The sequence below is a fragment of the Leptonychotes weddellii genome, chromosome 8 (genome assembly GCF_054177405.1).
Source record: "Leptonychotes weddellii isolate Sample4059 chromosome 8, ASM5417740v2, whole genome shotgun sequence".
NCBI classification, from domain to species: Eukaryota; Metazoa; Chordata; class Mammalia; order Carnivora; family Phocidae; genus Leptonychotes; species Leptonychotes weddellii.
The window spans coordinates 40,250,747-40,273,466 of NC_138376.1; the positions used below are offsets into that span (position 1 = coordinate 40,250,747).

Here is a 22,720-nt window from a genome sequence, read left to right on the forward strand (position 1 = left end):
GGGGGGATGGGTTAGCCCGGTGATGGGTATTAAGGAAGGCACGTATTGAATGGAGCACTGGGTGTTATATGCAAACAATGAATCATGGAACACTACATCAAAAACTAATGATGTAATGTATGGTGATTAACATAACATAATAAAACAAAAACAAAAAAAATGCACATAAAAAAAGAACATGAGTATCCATTAATGAGTTTTGAAGAGAGTCTGATAACTCAGTCTTCAATATCCTTTCCTGTGTTTGAGAATTTCTTAGTTCCATTGCTCAGACTTTACCGAAAGCCCAGCAAATAAAAACTAGCTGACAGGAGGGACCAAAGAATAGCCAAGGCTCCCACTAAGGGCTGTGAATCCTGAACTCTGCCCAGTGTCTGGGTGGGCCCCTATGACTGCTTCCAGTTCCAAAGGGTCCATGTGGACCGGGCTTGAGGAAGCCTCTGGAGCTCTGTCTTCTCTCTTCACCTCCCCCTGACCACGCCCACAACCAGAGACCTGGGGGGGCGCGCGGGGCGGGGGGAGCACCAAATCAAATTAGCACTCAGTTACATTCAAGAAAGGACAGCCTCCCAGGAAGTAGGGAGCCTAGAAAGAAAAACTACATTGCGGCCTCCCAAGAAGTCCTGCCTCTCACTGTCTTAAACTTTTGTCATGGGTGCTGTGCTGATGTCACGGGAAACTGGAGGGAGCGGGACAGCTGGTGAATCAGCACTCAGTACTCTCCTCCTCCTGGAGCAGGGATTGCTCCATATATGGACTCGGGCTCAACAAGGCAGTCCCACTGATTTGCATTGGAGCTCCCTTAAAACTGCATTTTGGGATTAGGTCATTGTTAGCAGGAAAAGGGAGACCCCAGAAAGGTTGGTCAGCATAAAGAAATTGGGCCAATTGTGGTCTGGCAAGGGAAAGCTGAGAAGAGGGGGCAGCCCCATCCAGTCACACAGCTCTGGGGAAATGAAGGCCAGAGCCTGAGAAAGCAGTGGGAGTGACTCCAAACGGTGGTTGCAAGGGGAGGGATTGGGTAGAGGACCAGCCCATTTCTGCAGACCGCACTCTGCCCCTGGCTGGCCTGGGGCTGCTGGAGCTTTATCCTGAGGCTGATTCCCACAAGGGGAAGAGCTCCAAAATTTCAGATATGAGAGACAGTTCCCCTGCCTGCGAGTGAAGGTGGCTATGAGGCTGCTGAACGTCCAGGAGCCCCACTGGTCTGGTGAGGGACAGACCAGTCTCTGAGTTATCCTGAAGTCGAGATGGGTTCACCCAGGTAGAACACAGCTTGTTAACCTCCAGCCCCCATTCCATCCATCCAGACCAGGGCAGCCCAGTGTGATGCAGCCAGGCTGTGGGAACGCAGGGAAACAGGAGAGGAAAAGGAGGTTGGGTAGTGATCTGGGAAAGTGGCTTTTAATAGATGGCCAATAAATTGGATCCAACTGGTAAAGATTAACTAACTTTTGTCGTTTCCGCAATGTGTTTGCTTTAACTTTTTTTTTTTAAGGACCAGCTTAAATTATTTCATGATGCTTCTCTCTCCGTATACCCCCCTGATTTTGTTCAAAAGACCAGAACCGTGGAATCATTGTGAGAAGGAACTACTCCATATGCAAAACACAGACAAATCTCACGAACGTAATGTGGAGTGAAAGAAGGCAGACACAAAAGAGTACTGTGAAATCCCATTTATATCAAGCTCGGAAACAGGCAACACCAATCTGCGATGTTAGGAATCGGGATAGTGGTTCCTTTGTTGTCATTAGCAACTGGGAGGGGCAAGAAGGCTTCAGGGGTGACGGTGACGTACTAATTCTTTGTCTGGGTGCCGCTTACATGGCTGTAGACACACTGAGCTGTCTGCTGATGGATGCATTTCTATATGCATGTTCTATTTCAATCAAGTTTCCTTAAAAAAGAACCAGAATGTAATCTTTGAAAGAAGTGGTGACAGGTAGAATAAATTCCTGTGTGCCAACCAAAAGGAAGCCTCTGAGGGTTGGTTGACAGAATGGAACCCCAACCCCCAGGGCAAAGAGTCAGAAGACTTGATTTCCAATTGCACTCTGTTATTCGCTGCTGGAAGGCTCTAGGAAACTTAGCTCCCCTGCTCTTCACTTTCTCTGCTGCAGAACAAAATGGGTTGGAATGGATTGCATGGTCTCAGAGAGAAGATTCCTCTTTCTTACCTGTTCCAGTGGAGATGGAATAGGATTTCATGTTCATTTTGCCTCTCACGTGATCTTCTTATAGAGGAATGATCTTCAAGCTTGGTGAGCTCACAGATCGATTTTTACGCTGTCAAAATGTGCACACACACGTGCGCGCACACACCCACACGTGCACACCTAGGGGTATGTGGCCCCCCTCAGTACCCTTTTGCCCATCACCAGCCTCAACTTTCCCATGCATCTCCTTCTTCATCTTCATCTCCATGTTCCTTGATCTGTACTCCTTTCCTAGGACCACCATACAATGTACCACCAATGGGATGGCTTAGAACAACAGAAAATTTGTGTCTCACAATGATGGAGGTAGAAGTCCAAAATCAAGGTGTTGGCAGAGCTGTGCTTCCTCTGAAGGCACTGAAGGAACTTTTCCGTGTCTCTCTCCGAGCTTCTGATAGCCTCCAGCGTTCCTTGGCTTGGAGATGATCACTCTAATCCTCTGTGTTCATGTGGCGTTCTCCTGTGACTTCCCCAACACGATCTTCCCTCTGTGCTTGTCTGTGTCCGTGTGACACCAGTCCTATTGGGTTAGGGCCCACCTGAGTGACCTCATTTTAACTCAATGACCCTGTTTCCAAATAAGGTCACTTTCTGAGGTACTAGGGGCTAGGACTTCAACATATATTTTGGGCGGGGTGGGGACACTATTCAACTCATAACAGCCGGTGATTAAAAGGCTTCAGGAAAACCTCAAGTAGCCCCCCCAACTCCATGTCCTGCCAGGAAAGGTTAAGGATCCCAGGTGAAGACCAAATACCAAGAAACTTGGATAAATAGTGAGACCATTCTATGTTTGTACAGAGCTTCCCACTCCCAAAGCACTTGCATAATTATTAAACCATTTGATTTTTCTTATTTCTAATCTTTTTTTTTAGGTTTTACTTATTTATTTGTCAGAGAGAGAGAGAGAGAGCACAAGCAGGGGGAGCAGCAGGTAGAGGGAGGAGCAGACTCCCCGCTGAGCAGGGAGCCCGACACAGGGCTCGATCCCAGGATCCTGGGATCATGACCTGAGCCAAAGGCAGACACTTTACCGACTGAGCCACCCAGGCGCCCCATAAACCATGTGATTTCTCACACTAAGAAAGGCAGAGATGCAGGCTTTGGGCCCAGACTGCTTGGGTTGGAACCTCAGCTTCATCTGTTTTAGCTGCTTAACCCTGGGCTCACAGCCTCTATACTTCAGTTTTCTATCTGTCAAAAGGGATGTGGTAAGAATCAAGTGAATTAGCATAAGCACTTACAACACCGCCTGATACGCAGTTAGCATCAATAAATGTTATCAACAAGAACAAAGAGCCAGATAGTGTCACCTGCATCTTACAGATGAAGAACCTGGGGCACACAGGGCTAATTCAAAGCAGATCAGAACTGAAACTCTCGGGCCTTCTGGGATACAGCACTGACTCGTTAGGTTATCTGGCATGACGGACTGTCCATTTTTAGGTAACAATAACAATGACAGCTACCTTTTACTGAGCATTTACTAAGTGCCAGGCACTGTGCTAAGCACTTTATATTCAGCATCTCATTTAATCCTCATAAGGACCTATGAGGCAGGTATTGTCCCCATTTTAGAAAGGTGCAAGTTGAGGCCTAAAATTTCAGGAAGCCAAGTTGGGTCACCTAGCTAGTGATGAAGAGCCAGGATTTGGATGCCAGTCTCTGCAATACCAGGGCCTGAGTTTTTGATCACTTGTGCTCCATACCTCCGGAAAGAAAACCAGCGTGCTTGCTGGCTTTATACGCAAGCAGGGGTTGCCAGGATGAACAGGGTGATGTGGGTAAGTTCCCCAAGGGTCAAGAAGAAGCCTCTCTTAACCATCCTTCCCTCTACCCCCTGCTGCTTCAGGGACTGCACCCCAATAAGTGTCCCAGATCCTCCCAAGGAAGAGTTTTCAGATCAGTCCCCAGGAAGCTGGGCCTCGGAGTGGAGAGGCACCAGAGGAGAGCTGGACGGCCAAGCCAGAGGGATTGTCAGATGCTGCCAAAAAGACAGAGGAGCCCCCAGGGCCAGAACCAGAGGGAGCCGTGGTGCCCAGCCCCAAAGGCTTTACGACTCTCTCAAGTCTGTGAAGAGAGAGGGGAACAACTTGACCGAGAACCCCAGGTGCTTCCAGTCCGAGAAGGGGGAGTACCGCTCCTCTCAGATGGTTCAGATGGCTGCCCGAGGACACCTGCCTGGTTTAGGGAGGCCTAATGAAGGCAGCCCTTCAGAGGGCTCTGCCCGGGCGGGTCCCTCATCCATCCCGAGGCCCACACATGGCTTGGCTGGCAGCCCAGACAGACACGACTGTTTTGGCATCTGTCATCTCTTTTTCTCCCTCTATGGGCGGCACCACTGTACTCAGAGTCCTTGATCCCAGCTAGCCTGATAGCGTCCTCAGGATCCAAGCGCTCGGCCTGTGCCTCCTGGGGCCCCCTGGTGGACTAGCAAATGTTCAATGTATCATTTGAGTCCTCAAATAAGGCAGGTGTGGTTGCGAAGAAGGGGGAGGAGGACGAGGAGGAGGGGAAAAAAATCATTGTGCGTTTTTCCCCCAACCGAATTTAAAGGGCTCTGTTGTGAATTTCTCTCTTGTCCCCGACTGAGGTGAATGATTTGCTATGACTGCAGGAGACACAAAAACAACAGCTGTGACCCCGGAATGGACTTTGGTGGGCAAGGGGGCGGGGGGGTAGGCAAAGTAGAGGGCTGGCCTCTTCCCTTGACCTTCCATTTGGAGCACCCCCCAACTCTCAGGGCCTTTAGAAAGTAACACATTTAGAGTTTTCCCAAAAGAACATGAGCTGTGGCCTGAGGAAAAGGTGTTTACTCCCATGGAGGTGGGATTTTTATTGCTGGTTTCAACATCAAGGAGGTGTGAACGTTATGGACAAATCCTGACAATCAATACCACCTGAGGAAGGCCAGAAAGGGGGCCCACAGGCCAGGGCTTCTCAGACTTGAGGTGCACGGCTCGGAAGCCCCTGGGGATCTCAGGAAAATGCAGATTCTCAAGCAGGAGGACTGGCGTGGGGCACCGAGAGTCTGTGTTCCCAGCATGCCCCTGCTGCTTGCCCTGAGACCACTCCGGACTAAGAAATAACTCCACTCCTTTTCTTGGCAGTCCCCTGCATACACACCTCCCCTCACCAAAAACAAAATAAAACAGAACAGGGAAACTGCATTGCCTGGAAGTATCTTACATAATCCCAGGTAATTGGGAAGGGACTGCCATACCGTATTTAGAATTTTAATATGCTCCCTCTCTGGCCAAGAATGGGCTTATTCTGGATCAGGTCAGAGGGTTGGGCAAAGGATGAAGAAAATTCCATGGAAGCTTGGGCACTCTTATAGAACAAGCAGAAACAATGGTATCACAACCAGTTTTTGTTCTGAAATATATTCTAAGTGTGGCTTTGACTGATATGCATAAAAATACTAGAAAACATAATTAAAGGCAAATTTTAGCTGTTCTTTGTGTTTTTCTGTATTGCCCAAATTTTCTACAAACCAACCAAATTGCTTTTTTTTTTTTTTGAAGGCTAAACTTGAAACATCCTGTGCCATCAAAGTTTCTAGGCCTTTTCCCCAGTGCTAGGAACCAGAATGGAATCTGATATTGTATATACAGGTGCATTCTGCAGATAAATAAACCTTTGCGGTGGGGGAGGACAAGAATCTTCTGGTGCTTAGGAGACCAAGCAGGCAGGGCAAGGCATCAGTGAACCCTGATTTAGCATGGGAAGGAGCAGAGAGAAGGCTTATGAGGAGAACCCAGTCTCTGCCTCCTGAGGTCATGCTGACCGCTTGTTGGCCCAAGGGCTGATTTATTTTAGTTTCCGTGGCTTTGAGCAAGGCCAATTTGCACAAATGATGGTCTGGCATCTTGATCCGTGTTTACAAATCAATGCACAGACTACCTAAATCAATGAACTGTGATCTTGTGCATTTTGTAGATGAGAAAAAAAACAAGTTGGGCGGGGGAAGGTTGCAGAGGGTGGAAGTAATCACGGAAATGGAAACTTCATAACTCTGTTTCCCATCGCATGGCATTTCCTTTCAATCAGGGATTCCCAATCTTCAGAACTGCTAGGGCAGCATGACTCTGGATAAACACAGTCCTCCCTTATCAGCACCAGGCTTTGTATACAGTGGGTGCTCCGTTTTTGAATACACTAATGTTTCTCTCATAATGGTCTGAGCAAAGAGCACAGAGCAATTTTAGGAAATGGCTATCTTTTCCCACTGGTAGCAATAAGCTTTGCAAAGAGGTTTGCACAGGTAATCACCCAAAAGCTATCTGTTAAATGGAATAAAAGATTATGGAAGCAACAAGATTTAAGAGGACTGAAATAACAGAACAGATTTCTAAGAAACGGGAAAGGGGACGACTCTAAATGTAGCAATATTCTTTTCTATTTAAACATGTAAGATGGCTTTATGGTTTCAAGCATGTGATATCTAATGTTTGAGGAGATAAAATTCCAGGAGGGCCCATTCCTTGATCTCTCTACCCACTGTTCAGGAGTGAAGACTGGCCTTCTGTTGGCATCTTGGCTGATCTTTCAGCTGCTTTGTGCCAGTCCCACTCAGTTTTGAATATTCTTTATCCTTCATGCTTGGGCTGCAAAGGTAAATATAAGCAACATTTTGCTTTTTGTCTCCAGTCTTTACTCCTCTAGGTCCTTTATTCCCTTGACCATGACCTTTCCCATCAGATGTTCAGTATTTCCATGGTTTCTCTAGAAAAAAGGGAAAACTCCTTTATAGAGAGGTACAAACAACTGGTAACAATTTAGAGTAGCACAGATAGGTTCTATCCCAGGCCAAACCAAGAACAGACAAAATTTGTTCCTTAAGGATCTCCTTGACTATTTTTGATCCTCTGTTTTCAGTGTCAAGATGTCCCTGGCTTCAACAGCATCTTTCTGAGACTCTCTATCAGCTCAGGAAAGGCTCCCTATCTGCAACCTTGCCCTGACTCCTATATTTCTCCCCTCCTCACCATCCAACCAAAACGTACCCAACCTGTCCCAGCGTTCCCTGTCTTCATCATAAATTGACCAAATGTACCAACAGGTCCCCTTAATAGTAAGAATAGGGGACAAGTGCATTGGTGAAATGGTAGACCAACCCTGCCTTTTGGCCCAGGGGCCCAATAAAGGTCGATGACAGATGAGTTAAGCTGTGGCCTAGGTGGTCTTGTCTTGATTCCAAAGCACCTTCCGCCAGCCCTATGGGCATTGGTGACTCACCCGAAGTCTTGGAGGACCAAATTGCTCCCTAAGTAAAGCAGATAAGATGAAAACACAAAGTGGTATTTGCTGGGGTAGATCGTTACCCTTTCAGTGTGTTTGCATTGTCTACTTCTGATCCAAGGTCTCTGGCTGAGCAAATTGCTACGTGACCAATTAAATTTCCGCTGCAGTGGGTTCGGCACATGCCCAAAGCTTCTGTCGTAACAAAGTGCACTCCCTGACTGCCTTGCTAATGGGAAGTGGGCTTTGCAGCATACATACCATATGGGAAGAACCAGAAGACCACATGTGGGGCTCAGCACCCCTTTTCCTGGGCAAGAACCAACCCTGAATCCACAAGTTTCTTCTATCTTACCACTACTCTACACTGACCTCCAGAATTTTTTATGAAAAGCAGCTGGGAAGACTGTTGGACACCCTGATTTCTGCGGTGTGCTAACACCAGCCGCTAATGCACACATGCTTCATTCATTTGCTGTTGAGGGAACAGGAGCTGGAGTTCTCAGACCCAGGTCACAAAAATATGACCTTGAGAAGGGAACTTTCTGTCAGCAGGAGACAAGTCTGCCATCTTTGTCATACCAGGCTGCAGTGGTGAGTCGGTTGGAACTGCGAGGCCCCCAGTGGAGACCATAGGTTTGGGGCTTGGTCAGGAGGGCCACACAACCCCCAGAACTTTCTGGGGGATCTTCCTAAAAAACAGTCACCAAGATCTGACTCATTCGTAGTTCACTGAAGGCTATTGACAGGAATGGGTCGCTCACTCTAACTGAGGATGTCAGACCGGGGCAACTGGGGAAATCTGTTCCTGGGATGTGTGTCTGTTTGGGGTGGGGGTGTACCATTGCCTTTCTGATCCAAGAGTAAATGTGATGAACTAAAAAAGACTCTTGGGAGGGTAAAGTACAGGCAAACATAAATGTGACCAGTTTACCTCTTAAATATTTATCAGCCTACACTTACTTATCTTGAGAGGCCATAGAACACAGTGGTGAAACCCACAATCTTTGGCACCAAACAGATCTGGGGTTTGAACTCCAGCTGTACTCATTGTGTGATCTTGCGAAAGTTACTTAACTTTTCTAGGTCTCACTTCCCTTATCAGTAGCATGAGAGATGATCATAATAAAACAGTACCTTCCAAATAGAGTTACCATGAAGATTGAATGAGCTAATGCAATCAAAGTGGTAGAACAGAGCATTCTTTACTAAGTGCTCAATATGTGTCAGCTCTAATCTGGGGAACAGGAAAGCTCATCATTTTTTGGTAAAAGTCAGGTTGATTAAGGTGTAATTTATGTGCAATAAAATCTACCACCTTTGGTGTACATTTCTACAAGTTTTAACAAACATATGCAATCAAGTAACCACTACCACAATCGAGATACATCACCCCAAAAAGCTCCTTTGTGCCCCTTTTTCATCAACCCCTCTCCCCAGCCCTAACCCTAGGCAATACTGACCTGTTTGCTGTCCCTATAGTTTTGCCTTTTCCTGAATGCCATATAAATAGAATCATACAATGAGTGGCAGAAAGCTCATCATTTTTGAAGGCTGACACATATGCGGCATCTAATGAATTTCTAAGTATATTTAAAGAATCAAGTTACAATTATCATTCCAAATCAGATGATATATTTCCTGTTGACTTACAGAAGAGGTATATTTCAAAATGCCTCCTGAATTAGTTCCTTTATGGGTAAGTGGATCTTTCTCATATGCTATCTAATCAGTCAAACTTGAGGCTGGAGTTGGCAAGGAGGAGGATATGCCATAAGGAGATCTCATGTATTCCGAAAAGTGAAATAAAAGTTCTTCTTACCTGAATGAATAGTGGGAGGAGGCTCTAGAGTCACTTGAGGCAGGAAGTCAATTAGATGGTTATCCATCTCTCTATTTTAGGGGAAGTCTGGAGAGTTGCAGGGAGTAATGCCAAGGGCAGGGGCATTTTATTTGTTTTGTTTTGTTTAATTTATGGCTTGGACTCTGGGATGAGCTTGCCTTGAAGCCTGTCCTGCGGCAAGCATAGGAGATAGCCATTCCTAAGTAAACTTGGTGGCACAGTGACTGTCTCAGTTCCCATATGGTATGGCGGGGCTCCTGAAGTTCCTTCACGGAGTGAGAGGGAAGAAAGTGGCTGAGTTGAGAATGGCCCACTGTGACAAGGGGAAATGACCCTACAGCAGAGAGCATGGGCTAATCACCTAGACCAGGAGCTAGATAGAAGACAGCTTCGAGGGGTTTAACACTAACAAGAGCCTGGAGAACCAAGGTAGCCAGGAATCACCCCAAACCCTGGCCAAGAGGCCAGTGGGTGAAGCACACCTACAGTCGACTTAGCTCTATGCAAAGGTCAGGAGGGAAGGCAGCGGGCAATGGTGGGGATCGGAGCATCCAGGGACACTTCTTGGATTCCAAACCTCTCTATTCTAGTCCCATGATAATTCAGTTCAGACACCCCTCCCCACGATCCCATCTTGTGGAAGAACAGGAAAGGGCAAGGACACTGGTAAGACTAAGCCTTTTCCTTCAAGCACTGTTTGAATTGCTGCAGCAGACGAAGGTGACTCAGTGGGTGAGGGCTTGTGAGAAACTCACAGGCTGTTTTCCCAGCCCACTCGAGCATAAGGTGTGTGCCTCTCCAGCCCCAGTATGCTCCCATTACAATTTCACAGCTACTTTATCTTAACTTCTGATCCATTACCTCTTGGTGGTGGCCCCTAGTACCGCAGCTTCAAGACTCTTGGTCTTGGAATATTAGTCAGCCATAAAACAGAATGAAATCTTGCCACTTACATCCACAGGGATGGATTTAGACAATATAATGCTAAGTGAGATCAGTCAGAGAAAGACAAATACCATATGATTTCACTCACACGTGGAATTTAAGAAATGAAACAAGCAAACAAAGGAAAAAAGAGATAAATCAAAAAACAGATTCTTTTTTTTTTTTAAGATTTTATTTATTTATTTGAGACAGAGAGAATGAGAGAGACAGAGAGCACATGAGAGGGGGGAGGGTCAGAGAGAGAAGCAGACTCCCTGCCGAGCAGGGAGCCCGATGCGGGACTCGATCCCGGGACTCCAGGATCATGACCTGAGCCGAAGGCAGTCGCTTAACCAACTGAGCCACCCAGGCGCCCCCAAAAAACAGATTCTTAACTATAGAGAACAAGCTGATGGTTGCCAGAGGGGAGATGGGTGGGAGATGGGTGAAGTAGGTGAAGGGGATTAAGCATCCACTTACCATGATGAGCACTAAATAACATATAGAATTGTTGCGTCACTATATTGTACACTTGAAACTAATATAACGCTGTATGTTAATTATACTGGAATTTCAAAAGTTTAAAAAATAGAATCTTGCTCTTTCAATTTGTACACAAGCCAGACATTTTAAGGACTAGTGCAATGCATCCCTCTGTAAATAATGATTTTATTTTATTTTTTAAAGCTTTATTTATTTTTGAGAGAGCGAGAGCGCAGGGGGAGGAGCAGGGGGAGAGGATAAGAGAGAATCTCAAGCAGACTCCCCACTGAGCACAGAGGCTGATGTGGAGCTCGATCTCACAACCTGGAGATCATGACCTGAGCCAAAATCAAGAGTCACAACCTGGAGATCATGACCCGAGCCAAAATCAAGAGTCGGAGACTTCGCCAACTGAGCCACCCAGGGGCCCCAATGATGATTTTTTAAAAAGTTTGTAACTCAAATAAGCACTCCGTAACTCATCTTTAAGTTCAAGATTTTACCATTCAGATTTCTTCAAATTTCTCCCTTTCTTTTTGGATACACACAAAGGTATATCGTGCCATTAGATGCATTTATGCATTTCCAGAATGCAAACGTGAGCTTTTTATAATGAGCAATTGTAATGGGATTTGGCTTCTAGGAGAAGATTAAGAAAATGATTATAAATAATAGGAAGAACAAATGTCCTCTATCTGAGAGCAAATAAACTATAAATGTTAGGGCAGGTTACAATGCCTCAGTGATAAAGTAATTAGTAGTTCCTATTGAAACAAGCTTAACCCAAGGGAAATTTCATAACCAATTATATTTCCCATGCATAACTGGGCAGGAAAAATATGAGATTTAGAAAGGTAGAAAAGGAACTTCTTTGTAGGCCTAGATTTAGGAAGGTAGAAAAGGAACTTCTTTGTAGGCCTCCGTTAAAAGTAGATGTTGGAACATGAATGCACTCCAAAGTATATCATTATTTTTTGCACTTTTATCACTCTGAAGTGAGGAAACCAATCTAGGAAAAAGGTGAGCATCAGCATTCGGAAATGCAATGGAAAATTATAAATTATGAGAGCTATTGATAAAGCTGGTATTTATAGCTCTATCAAGGATTTTATATTATTTACATCTGCACTGTAGACACAATCAAAGCCCACTAACCTATCCCAATTTATTAATGCTGTTTTCATTTTCAATGTCAAATACAAATGAGACAAAGATGCTCGGAGAGCATTACTTGGATCAAGATTTGAAATACAGCCACTTAAAATAAAGGCCTCCCAAGCCAGACTGTAGGTTTTGATATAAATTGCATCCAAACTGGTATCACTGAGGATGTATCTTTGCTATTCATCTACAAACACAAATTCTCGTGAATGATATCAGATAGTGCCTGGGCATACAAAATATCCACTCACCTGGTGAGTTTCTGATTCCGAACACTTTGGAAGAGTGTTCCCCAAAACCCCTCCAGATTCTATGGTTGAGAGAAACATAATCAAACAGGAAGCATAGACAATTGCCTCTGTCTTAGCACATTGGTCCACTTCCTCCCCACCCCAGTCTTAACTTCCCTTTCCTTTAGTGAGGTCTTCAGTTTCATCTGTTCACTTACTGATTTATTCACTTATTTGTCTTATTAGTTATCTATTGCTGTGTAAGAAATTACCCCCAAGACTTAGTAGCTTAACACTACACACATTTATTAACTCTTAGTTTCTGAGGGCCAGGAGTCAAGGCATGCTTAGCTGGTTCCTCAGCTTTAGTGTCTCTCACAAGGCTGTAATCAAGGTGTTGGCCAGGGCAGAGATCTCATCCGAAGGCTGACTGGAGGAAGCATCCACTCCCAAGCTCATGTGGTTATTAGTAGGATTTGATTCCTTGAGCTTTTCCAACACATGAGCTTGTTTCATCAAAGCATATAAAGTGAGAAGGTGATCAGGAAGACAGAAGTTACCATCTTTTGTGACCTAATCATGGAAATCACATACCCTCAACAGTGCTGAATTCTATGGGTTTGAAGCAAGCTACTCCAGGTAAAGAGATGACACAGGCTGTGACTACTAGCAGGTAGGGATAACTGGGGCAATTTTAGAGGTTGCCAATCACATTTTTTAAGAATTTGTTGAGCACCTCCTAGGTGCTCGATGCTGTGCTAGGTGCAGGGAATACAGTGGTGAACTTCCTTCTCTCAGAACTTACAACCCATCTGGAAGGAGAGGAGCAGTCCTTGAATAGATTATTGCAATTGTGATAAGCCCACTAAATTAGAAATACAGGGAATAAAGGATCCACCCTGGTCTAGGTTGAGGGAGGTAGGATGTCAAAAGGGGCATTTCAATGGAAACTCAAAGAAGGACTGGCCCAGAAAAGAAGAGGAGGAAAGTTTTCCGGGCAGAGGGAATAGCCTGTGCAAAGATCCTGAGGCAAGAAAGATCACGTTGTATTTGAGGGTAGAGCAGCTGGAATATAGAGTGAGACAGCGGGAGAGCAAGAGAGGGAAGTAGGGCCTTGTCTGCTATATTAAGGAAGTTGGTCCATAGCCAATGACCAAAGGGAGGCTCTCGAGGAGTGATTCAGAAGATCTCTCTGACCACCTTTCTCCTTCTACAGGTCCTCTCTCTACTGGCCTACAGTCAGTCTTGTGGCTATGACACTGCTCCACGACACTACTGAGTGGCCTGACTCCCCTCTATCCTGTAACAATATCCCGCTGATACTGTATCATATAGTCCCAAAGTCTCTTCCTTTTTCCACCTCCAGGATTTTTCTGGCAGTTTTCAAACAAACAAACTCCTATTATTTAAAACAGCCAAAAGCAGAACCACTTGGATCAAAGATCGTTACAGGAGGAAAAGGACGCTTGGGAGTGCTCTCTCCCACAATCTCACGGGGACCCCCAAAACACCTGTCTGGAGCTCCAGGACTCCAGTTTGAGAAACATGCCCCTGGGCCACAACTTTATCAACTGTTATTCCCAAGGACTCATTCTGTCTATAAACTTTTATTGAATCCTTACGACATATTAGACATGTAATAGGCACTGAGAATAGAAAGTGATTAAGATGTCTCTTCCCTCCATGAATTTACTGTCTAAAGAGGGATTCATGTGGTTGAATGACTCATTGCATTACCATGTGATATGCAATTATGGAGGGTGGGGTAGGGAACCCTGGTGGCTCAAAGGGGACACAGTCAGAGAAGACTTCAAGAGGAGATGAAGCTTGAGGGAAAAGGAGTTTGCAGGTGAACAAGAGGCCAAGTGGTACCTGTCTCTGAGGATTTGCTCTTAATCTGAAATCACTTCCTTCACTCTGCCCATGTCACACACCTCACCATCTAGATGGGGGTCCTTTCTCAGTATGCTAACAACTGCCCTAGGTTTTAAGTAGAAAGGCCTTGGTTGATCTCCCAGGTTCTATAATAACCGTAGTGTTAGAAAGCTTGCATTGGATTTTTAATTTCTCAGGGTTTCTGGATTAGAACAGAAGAGGAGCACCTTTATGCAGTTCTATACCTCAAATTGTCTTCTCCCCCTTATAGAAGGAGGGACTGAGCAGAGAACACTCTTTGTACCCCATCTCAAAGTGTTTCCTCCCTACCAAGGTTCTGCCCAGAAAAGGCAGCCTTTGACCTCTGGTCTGATTTCAGAGTCTGAGGCTAGGGTCACCCATCAGGTCTAGCATGTTCTGTTGGTCTCTGGGATCCTCCCTGATGTGCCTCAACAATCCCAAATTCTAGGGTGAGATGGCTTCCATTTCCTGGTTAATTAATTAGCCAGGGATTTGACTAATCCTTCATAACTGACAACTGAAAGCTCATACCAGTCCTAAAACAGTAAGTTCAGTAAATTTAAAGTCTCAGCACAGTAAAGGATGCAATACTAGGCTGAGGCTATGCAATAGCAGAAGAACTGGCCACACCTAGAAAAAGGCTTCAAGCCTGGATGTTGGGTTATGCAAGCCAGGCACTCTGTTGTTTAATGGTTTTATCTCTCCTTGACTCATGTGGCATGTTTTAGCTTAGCCTCAGGCCAGGTTTGAATAAGAACAGCAAAAGAATCCAGCTCAACTTTCCTCCATAAGATCTTCCTTCCAACAAAAAGTAAGCTCTATCTCTGTCCTAAAAACTCAGGTCACCTCTTGATTTTTGGACATACTGTTGAGTGTGGGCATAGTATCTTGGGATCCCTACACCTCTTATAATGCTATCTTAAAATTTTGTGCTGTTTTTCTTCTCAAGGGATGTGCTTTGTCTGCCTGAGTAGATTGTAAATTCCTTTTAGGCTCAGGGAACGCTTTACTCTCGTTGGTATTTATGGTTCTTTCCCACCTCCAGTAGACTTAGCACAGTATCGTACAAGTAGGCACTCTATCAATATTTGTGTGTGAATGAATAACCATGGCCTACCCCATGTATGATGCAGCCAGTCTCATTGACATGAGGGTGCCCTAGCTGGGGCATTTGTGAGGGAATGGAGTTCCGGAGGCTGTCTGGGTGGGCAGCATATGGCTCAGAGCCGGCAGGCGGCATCCACAGACCCTTGGCCAAGTATGTGTGAAAGTCAACATCTTTATGCCTTGGGGAAAACGTCACTGGTTAAACCTGCGTGGAGGGTGATTACCATTTACTTAACTCCAGCTTGGACGACATATCACCAGGTTTCACTTGCACCCTTCCCTTTAGCTGTAATTTAACCATTTTTGCCACATTTCCCTTCTTTACCCAAGAGTGCATTCCCTGAAAACAACCGCCCAGAGGATTCTACTAAGAGCAGCATGGTTTTTATCTCCTTTCAACTATTGCTTTATACGTACATTACGGGCAATTCGAATTTCATCTCCTTCAACCTAGATGAAAAGTTAAAGAGGAGGTAATACAAGCAGAGTGTCATGACGCTCTTATTCAAATCAGGATTTGCTTTTTAGCGCAAGTAAGGGGACTTCATGTCCTTAGCCACAGGATAACCATGTCAGGAGGGCATTAGGCCCCCCTACGGCATGCCCTCCTGGTTTTATGACTGTGGGTGACTCACTCAACCTTCTGGCAACTTCCTTCCTGCCACTCAAGAGGTGAGAAAGACAGTGGGGATATTATGAACTGCTTCTCAGGCTAAGGATATTTTGAGAATGAATTGCTTTTTGTCCATCCCTTCTAGGAAAAAGATACACAAAAAGTGTGGACTTCTGGGCTCACGTTTTCCATAAACTGGATCCTGTTCCTGTTTCCCCTATTTCTAGCAATAGTAACTATTGTAACTAATAACTACTTAACACCTTTCCACGGCAGCCAGTCAAGTCTTAGCAAATCTTCCTTGCCAAAATCTGTGCATCTGTCCTTTTTCGTATACCTCATTCATTCACTTAGACACTGTTACTGACCATCAGTGAAATGCAAGCCATTGTATTAGTTGCAATGGATAGAAATAAGCATAAGACTAAGAAATGGATAGAAATAAAAAATAAGTTCCAAGTGTAATCTCCCGTCTGCAATCTCTTACTCATTTTCTCTATAAAGTACTCCACTGCTTAATTAATTAATTAATAATATCCCTAAATAAACTTATAATCATGTCGTTTCATGGCAGTAAAATTTTAAATAGCTCTTCAGTGCTCACAGGATAAAGATCAAACTCTTAATTTAACTCTTAAGAGCTTCTAAAATCTGGAATGAACTTATTTCCTGATCTTACTTCCCACAACTCCCCACTGTAAATTTTCTACTTGGACAAACTGGTCAGATTACTATACTAAAAGTATACATCCTTTTCCCGCTCCAATCTATTGCTAAGAAGAAAGCCACTGGCCCAAAATGGCGTCACTTGGGCTAAGCCCCCAAACTAGAGCTTAATACCTATACTAATTATAGTTTGAACCTCCCCCAGAAATGTAGTCTTCACAGTCAGTCCGGAATTTTCCGATAAGCATCAGTGAGGTAATCTGTCACTGGGCTCTCTCTATCCCTCAAAGGAAGATGAGGTAATTTGCATGATAACACCCCTTGCTCTTCCCCTAAGGGAAAGTGACCTTGCCTGAAACAATCCTTTTCTTTTCTTTTGCTAATAACTCCTCGCTCCACCCTCCTTCCCATAAAAACCTTCCCTTTTGTACAGCTCCAAGCCACTTGCTAGATGGGCTGCTGTGGGATTCATGAATTGCTTAATAAAGCCAATTAGATCTTCAAATTTACTCAGTTGAATTTTTGTTCTTTAACACTCTTTATTCATACATAATGGATTGGATGTCTTCTGTGTGGCAGTCTGTGATAAGAGCTGGTGCCCAGTTCCCGCACTCGAAGAGCTTATTGTTTAGTCAAGGATACAGACAAATGAATTGACCGTGGCAATGATAGGAGGAGCATGGAACATAAAGAATTTCTGAAAGTGATGGGAACGCACAGAACCACACGGTATCCAGCCTCGGAGAAGTCAAAGAATGTTACCCAGAGAAAATGACATCTCAAGCGACACAGAGAGAATGAGTAAAAGTTAGGCGGTATGTTGAAAGAGTGTGTACCAGACAGAAAAAGCAGTGGCCTGGCGATGAGAACACATGGGTTTGAGCAACAGAGAGAAGGTGAATCCGAATGGAATGTGGAATACACATTGCAAGAGGCCGAAGAGGGAAGCAAATCCAGAGGATCTGAGATCTAGTAACCTGGCTAACAGGTTTAGGCTGGACAGGCTTGAAGCAGCAGAGGGCCATGACCACACTTGGCTGTCGTGAGAATGGCGTACCCCAGTCTCATAAACCAGGAAAGAAGTCTTTGAGAACATTAAGTAAGGCCTTTCTTTCCAGGAGTATTGCTAATGATCTCATTAAGATGTTTGATTAGCTTCCCTGCATTCGTCCTGCAAGTCTGAGAAGTCCAACTGAAGCATTCTTTGAGAATTCAGGTTCTTGTTGGGCCTTAGAAAAATGACAGGGGAGATCTGCCCGGATCAATACAGAGACAAGTACGCACCTGGTGGTGTTTCATATCAAATACTTGCCATAAAGGTAATAGCTACCACTGGTTGAGTGCTCACTACATGCTCTAGACTTGTGTCACTTTACGTGAGATAAATATTATTATACCCACCTTAGAGATGAGAAAACTGAGACTCAACAGTTTAAGTGTCTGGCTCAAGGTCTTAGGCTTGATGGCAAATATTTGCTTATTATGATATGAACAAATAAAGCAGGAATTTGAACCCAGAACAATAGGACTCCAAAGTGCAAGTAATTTTAAGGTTTTGTTTAGTTGAAATTTACTCTATATCAATCAAAGATATTTTACGGTATGTCCTTTCCATCATCCTTCTCATAAGGCCAAGAGGATAGGCTACTCTCTGGTTTGCCTAGAGTGGTAGGAATATAACAAATGCACATGGCATTGGATAAAGAAATGAGGAGTAAAGGAGAGATACACCAGGGAACAGGGTGAGGGGTGTTTTAGGGTGATTTGTACTGATGAGATATTGGAGGGCAGAATTTAAACCATGCAAAAGGAATAGGATTAATGTTTTTCTCACTGATTTCAACTGGCCCATGCCTTGGAGTAATAACTAGTGGGCGGGAGTGAAATCGCTTCTCTCCTATGGCCCATTCGAGAGGTGTAATGAATGGTTCCTTACATAAGGCTCCTTTGTATGGAGGAACAAGGTACACAGAACTGAGTCCTCTAAAAACAGAGACCCATGTCCAGGTTTTAAAAACCACCAAACAACCTGTACCCAGAAACAGTCATTCCTTTACATGTGTATGACCTGAGCGACTCCAGAAATGTTCCAAGCCAAACAGCACAGGGTAAAAAACAAACAGCAGCAGCTTGCTTACAAGAGGTTTCCAGGAATCACCCTGTCCAATAAAGAAAACAACGGCCCAAATTAACCAATTCAAGTCTCAGAGGATAACTCTGTGTCTCCATACCATTTTACTACGGAAAAAATAATGAAAATGATCTAAGACCTTGAAAATAGGTTAGGAACTCAGTGAGAAATAAAAATATTTCAGCTGATATTCTACCACTTACTACGTACTCTAGGAAGCAAGCCAGGTGTTTATCATTACATGTCTTATGATTGCAAAAACACAGAAAACAACCAAAATATTCATGAATGGGAGATGGCTGATATACCAGTGTAGCCATATTGTAGAATACCATGCAACATGGAAGAAGGAAGTACTGGTGAGATTTACAATTTACAAAAGTAAATTGCATATATGTTAAGAAAAAAAAAAAAGAAGAAGAAGAAGAAGGTAGCAGGAGGGGAAGAATGAAGAGGGGGAAATCGGAGGGGTAGACGAACCATGAGAGACGATGGACTCTGAGAAACAAACTGAGGGTTCTAGAGGGGAGGGGGGTGGGAGGATGGGTTAGCCTGGTGATGGGTATTAAAGAGGGCACATTCTGCATGGAGCACTGGGTGTTATGCACAAACAATGAATCATGGAACACTACATCTAAAACTAATGATGTAATGTATGGGGATTAACATAAGAATAAAAAAAAAGAAATATATTCATTATAGAAAAGTAATATAATATGAAGAGACAAAAATACACTGCCTTGGTATGAAGAAAAAAAAAGTAAATTGCAGAATAATATGTACAGTTTGACAAAAAATAGAAAGTAAAACTAAATTTGAGCAACTCTGTGTCTTTTCTGAGAGTAAATGTATTGGAAAAAGTTCTGGAAAGATACATACTTCTGGAGAGGACAGGATAGAGGGTGAAGACAAAGTAGGGACTTCAGTTCTATTTATAATATTTAATTTTTTGTAAGTAGATATATTTCTGCATTTGTTGTATAACTATAAATAGAAATAATTATCAAATAAATCATAATAAGTTAATTTGAAAAAGAATAGGCTTTAGGGTTGCTCATATGAGGATCCCACTTAGATATCTGCCAAATTCATGTAGGAAAAAAATTTTTTTAAAGAAATGTAGACTTCTTAAGCAAGAGTTTTCATTTATCTTAGTGTATTGAGATGACAAAGCCATGTTTTCCATTAGTTGGTGTTTTGAGACTACGAAACAGATAATCAAAGAAACTGTGAAGACTTTCTTACTGACAACCTTTATCACTAAGACATACTTAAGAAGTAAACTTAGGAGTAAATAAGGAACCCCTCAAAATAAAGTGAAATTGAGTAAAATATCCAGAGTTATGCTTTGTTTTCCAATATATGAGAAATTATTGATTGAAAGACACTAATGAAAAAAATTATGTTGACAATAGCAGCAAAAAAGCATAAAACATCCTAGAATATACAGGAACTGTATGACCAAAATTTTATTAGGAAATATACATAAGTAAGTTGAAATAAATGGAGACATAGATTATATTCCTGGGTGAAAAAACTGGCTATTATAAAGATAAATCCTTCTCAAATTAATTTATAAGCTTAAGGCAGTCCCATTGAAAAAAATCCCAGTGGAATTTTGTTTTCTTGTTGGAATTTGAGGACATGAAAGAATAGACTGATGAGAAAAATCAACATTTTTCTTGTTCCACAAAAATTAAAATATAACACAGAACATCAATTTTTTAAATGTTGTGGTATTGATACAAGAATGAAAAGAAAAACTAATACAGCAGAATAGAATATAATTCTTAAAGAGATCTATCAGTATGTGTTTTTGAGATAAATATCCTATTCCAATGGTGCAAGGAAGAATTATTCAACAGATGATTTTTTTTTAATTGTTTATATGAAAAGGAAAATAAAACACAGCTAATTCCATTTTGGGTTCAAAATTTCTATATAACTGTAAGATATAAGATTCTACTTGAGGGGCGCCTGGGTGGCTCAGTCATTAAGCATCTGCTTTCGGCTCAGGTCATGATCCCAGGGTCCTGGGATCAAGCCCCCCATATCGGGCTCCCTGCTCCGCGGGAAGCTTGTTCCTCCCTCTACCACTCCCCCTGCTTGTGTTCCCTCTCTCGCTGTGTCTCTCTCTGTCAAATAAATAAATAAAATCTTAAAAAAAAAAAAAAGATTCTACTTGAAAACACAGATTAAGATATAAGTGATATTTACAGAGAAGGACATTCTAAACATAAAGAAAGAGATAATAAAAGGAAAGATTACGTTTTGAGCATATTAAAACAAACAAACAAACAACAACAAGCCGAACTCTTACAGGGCTTCTGGGTTACACAATTACAGAGGAAGAATGGTGACTCCTGGAGCCTGAACAGCCCCACAATCTCACTTCTGTATAGCAAAAAATACCATCATCCAAATTAAATAAAGGCAGAATTGAAAAGCACTTCTTCATCATATATGACAAAGAAGTTCAGGCAGAGTGATCCTCTTACAACATGGCAGATCACTTCTCTCTTCTTTTCAATTCTTCCAATGGCTTCCATCTCATTCCAAGTAGAAACCAAAGTCTTTGCAGCGGCCTCAAGACCGTCTGGCCTCCTCTCTGACCTTGCCTCCTTCTGGTCTTCCCTCTATTACTCTACTCCAGCCACATTTGGCCATTTTGTGCCATGAACCCATCAGGCACACTCCTATTCCCAGGCCTTTGCTCTTGCTTTTCCCTCTGTCTCAAGGATCGCTCCCTCACTTTCTTCAGACCTCTATGTCATTTTTCTCATTAGGGTTGCCCCTCCCCCAAAGGATTGCTTTATTTTCCTCCATGGTACAAATGCCACTGACATTCTATACATTTACTCGTTTCTGTTTTCTGTCTGCCTGCTTCTTGAATGTAATCTCAGTGAGGACAAGGATTATGTCTACTTTGACTACTGGTATATTTCTAGACTAGAACAGTGCCTGCAGGTAGTACTCGGTAATTATTTGTTAAATAACTGAATAAATATACTTATTAACTAGTACTTTTTTAAAAAGATTTTATTTCTTTGAGAGAGAGAGGGAGAGCATGAGCCAGGGCAGGAGGTGGTGAGGAGCAGAGGAAGAGGGAGAAGCAGGCTCCCCACTGACCACGGAGCCCGACTGAGACACCTAGGCACTCTTAACTAGTACTTTTTAATATAATTGCCAGAGAACCATTTGAGCTAACTTAAATTAAAACTGACTAAGGGTGGGAAGGCAGCTGGATCTCAGTTACTAGAATCGGCACCAGAACATTATCAAGGTATTTGTCCTTCCCACTCTCGGGATTCTCTACTTCATACTTCACTTTTCCCACAGATCCCCATCTGTTTCCCAGAGCACATGGTGATCAAATGGTCCCCAGAAGCACCCAAGTTTTACTGTAGGTTGCCCAGCTACTTGGATGGGGATGACCTGACTCTGTTGGTTCTACTCCAAATTCCTGGGGAAGGCTGTGAATAACTTAGTCTGGACTGATGTCTATCCCAGAACCAACTGACTGTGGCCAGAGTGGAGGTGGGGGTCAGAAGTTCACTATGAAACCATGCTGCCCCACTGCAACTAAATGGATAGAGGAGAGGCCAATTCCTAACAAGGGGTGTTAAGCAGTTAAATCAATAGGTGTCTACTATAACATAAAATTAAATCTTTCAGATAAATTATAAAAAATGCCAATCCCTAATTTAAAATGAAAACGGTATGAACAGACAATCTGCAAAAAGGAAAATACAAAAAAAAAAGGGAACTATGATTGTCCAATACATTTTAAAAAGGGTTTGACTTTATTTATAGTCCAAAAATACTCTATAAAATAATAGTATATTGCTGGGGAAAATATTTGCCACAATAATGAGGAAACATTAATATCCTTAATATATAGAGTTTATAAACACTGAAAATAAAAAATATTAATATGACTTTGAAAGGGTAAAAGATATGCAAAAACTACTCATAAGAGAGAAAGCTTAGAAAGATATCTGTGTTCACGGACTGGAAGACTTAATATTGTTAACATGTCAGTACTGTCGGGCGCCTGGGTGGCTCAGTTGGTTAAGCGACTGCCTTCGGCTCAGGTCCTGATCCTGGAGTCCCTGGATCGAGTCCCGCATCAGGCTCCCTGCTCGGCGGGGAGTCTGCTTCTCCCTCTGACCCTCCCCCCTCTCATGTGCTTGCTCTCTCTCA

General features: G+C 43.3%; 1 long non-coding RNA gene across 4 annotated transcripts in view; it reads right to left on the reverse strand.

Moving 5' to 3' along the window:
• Window positions 1-1,505: 1,505 nt before the first annotated feature.
• The window catches only part of LOC145723014 (uncharacterized), a 64,923-nt gene continuing 43,708 nt past the window's right edge, over window positions 1,506-22,720 (reverse strand). For 3 of the 4 annotated variants that reach the window (XR_014147716.1, XR_014147715.1, XR_014147714.1), the window contains 2 exons: window positions 12,126-12,184; window positions 1,506-6,947 (listed from right to left, as the gene is read on the reverse strand). This is a non-coding gene — a long non-coding RNA (uncharacterized LOC145723014). The remainder of the gene's footprint in view (window positions 6,948-12,125; window positions 12,185-22,720) is intronic. The other variant, XR_014147717.1, reaches the window with a different exon arrangement.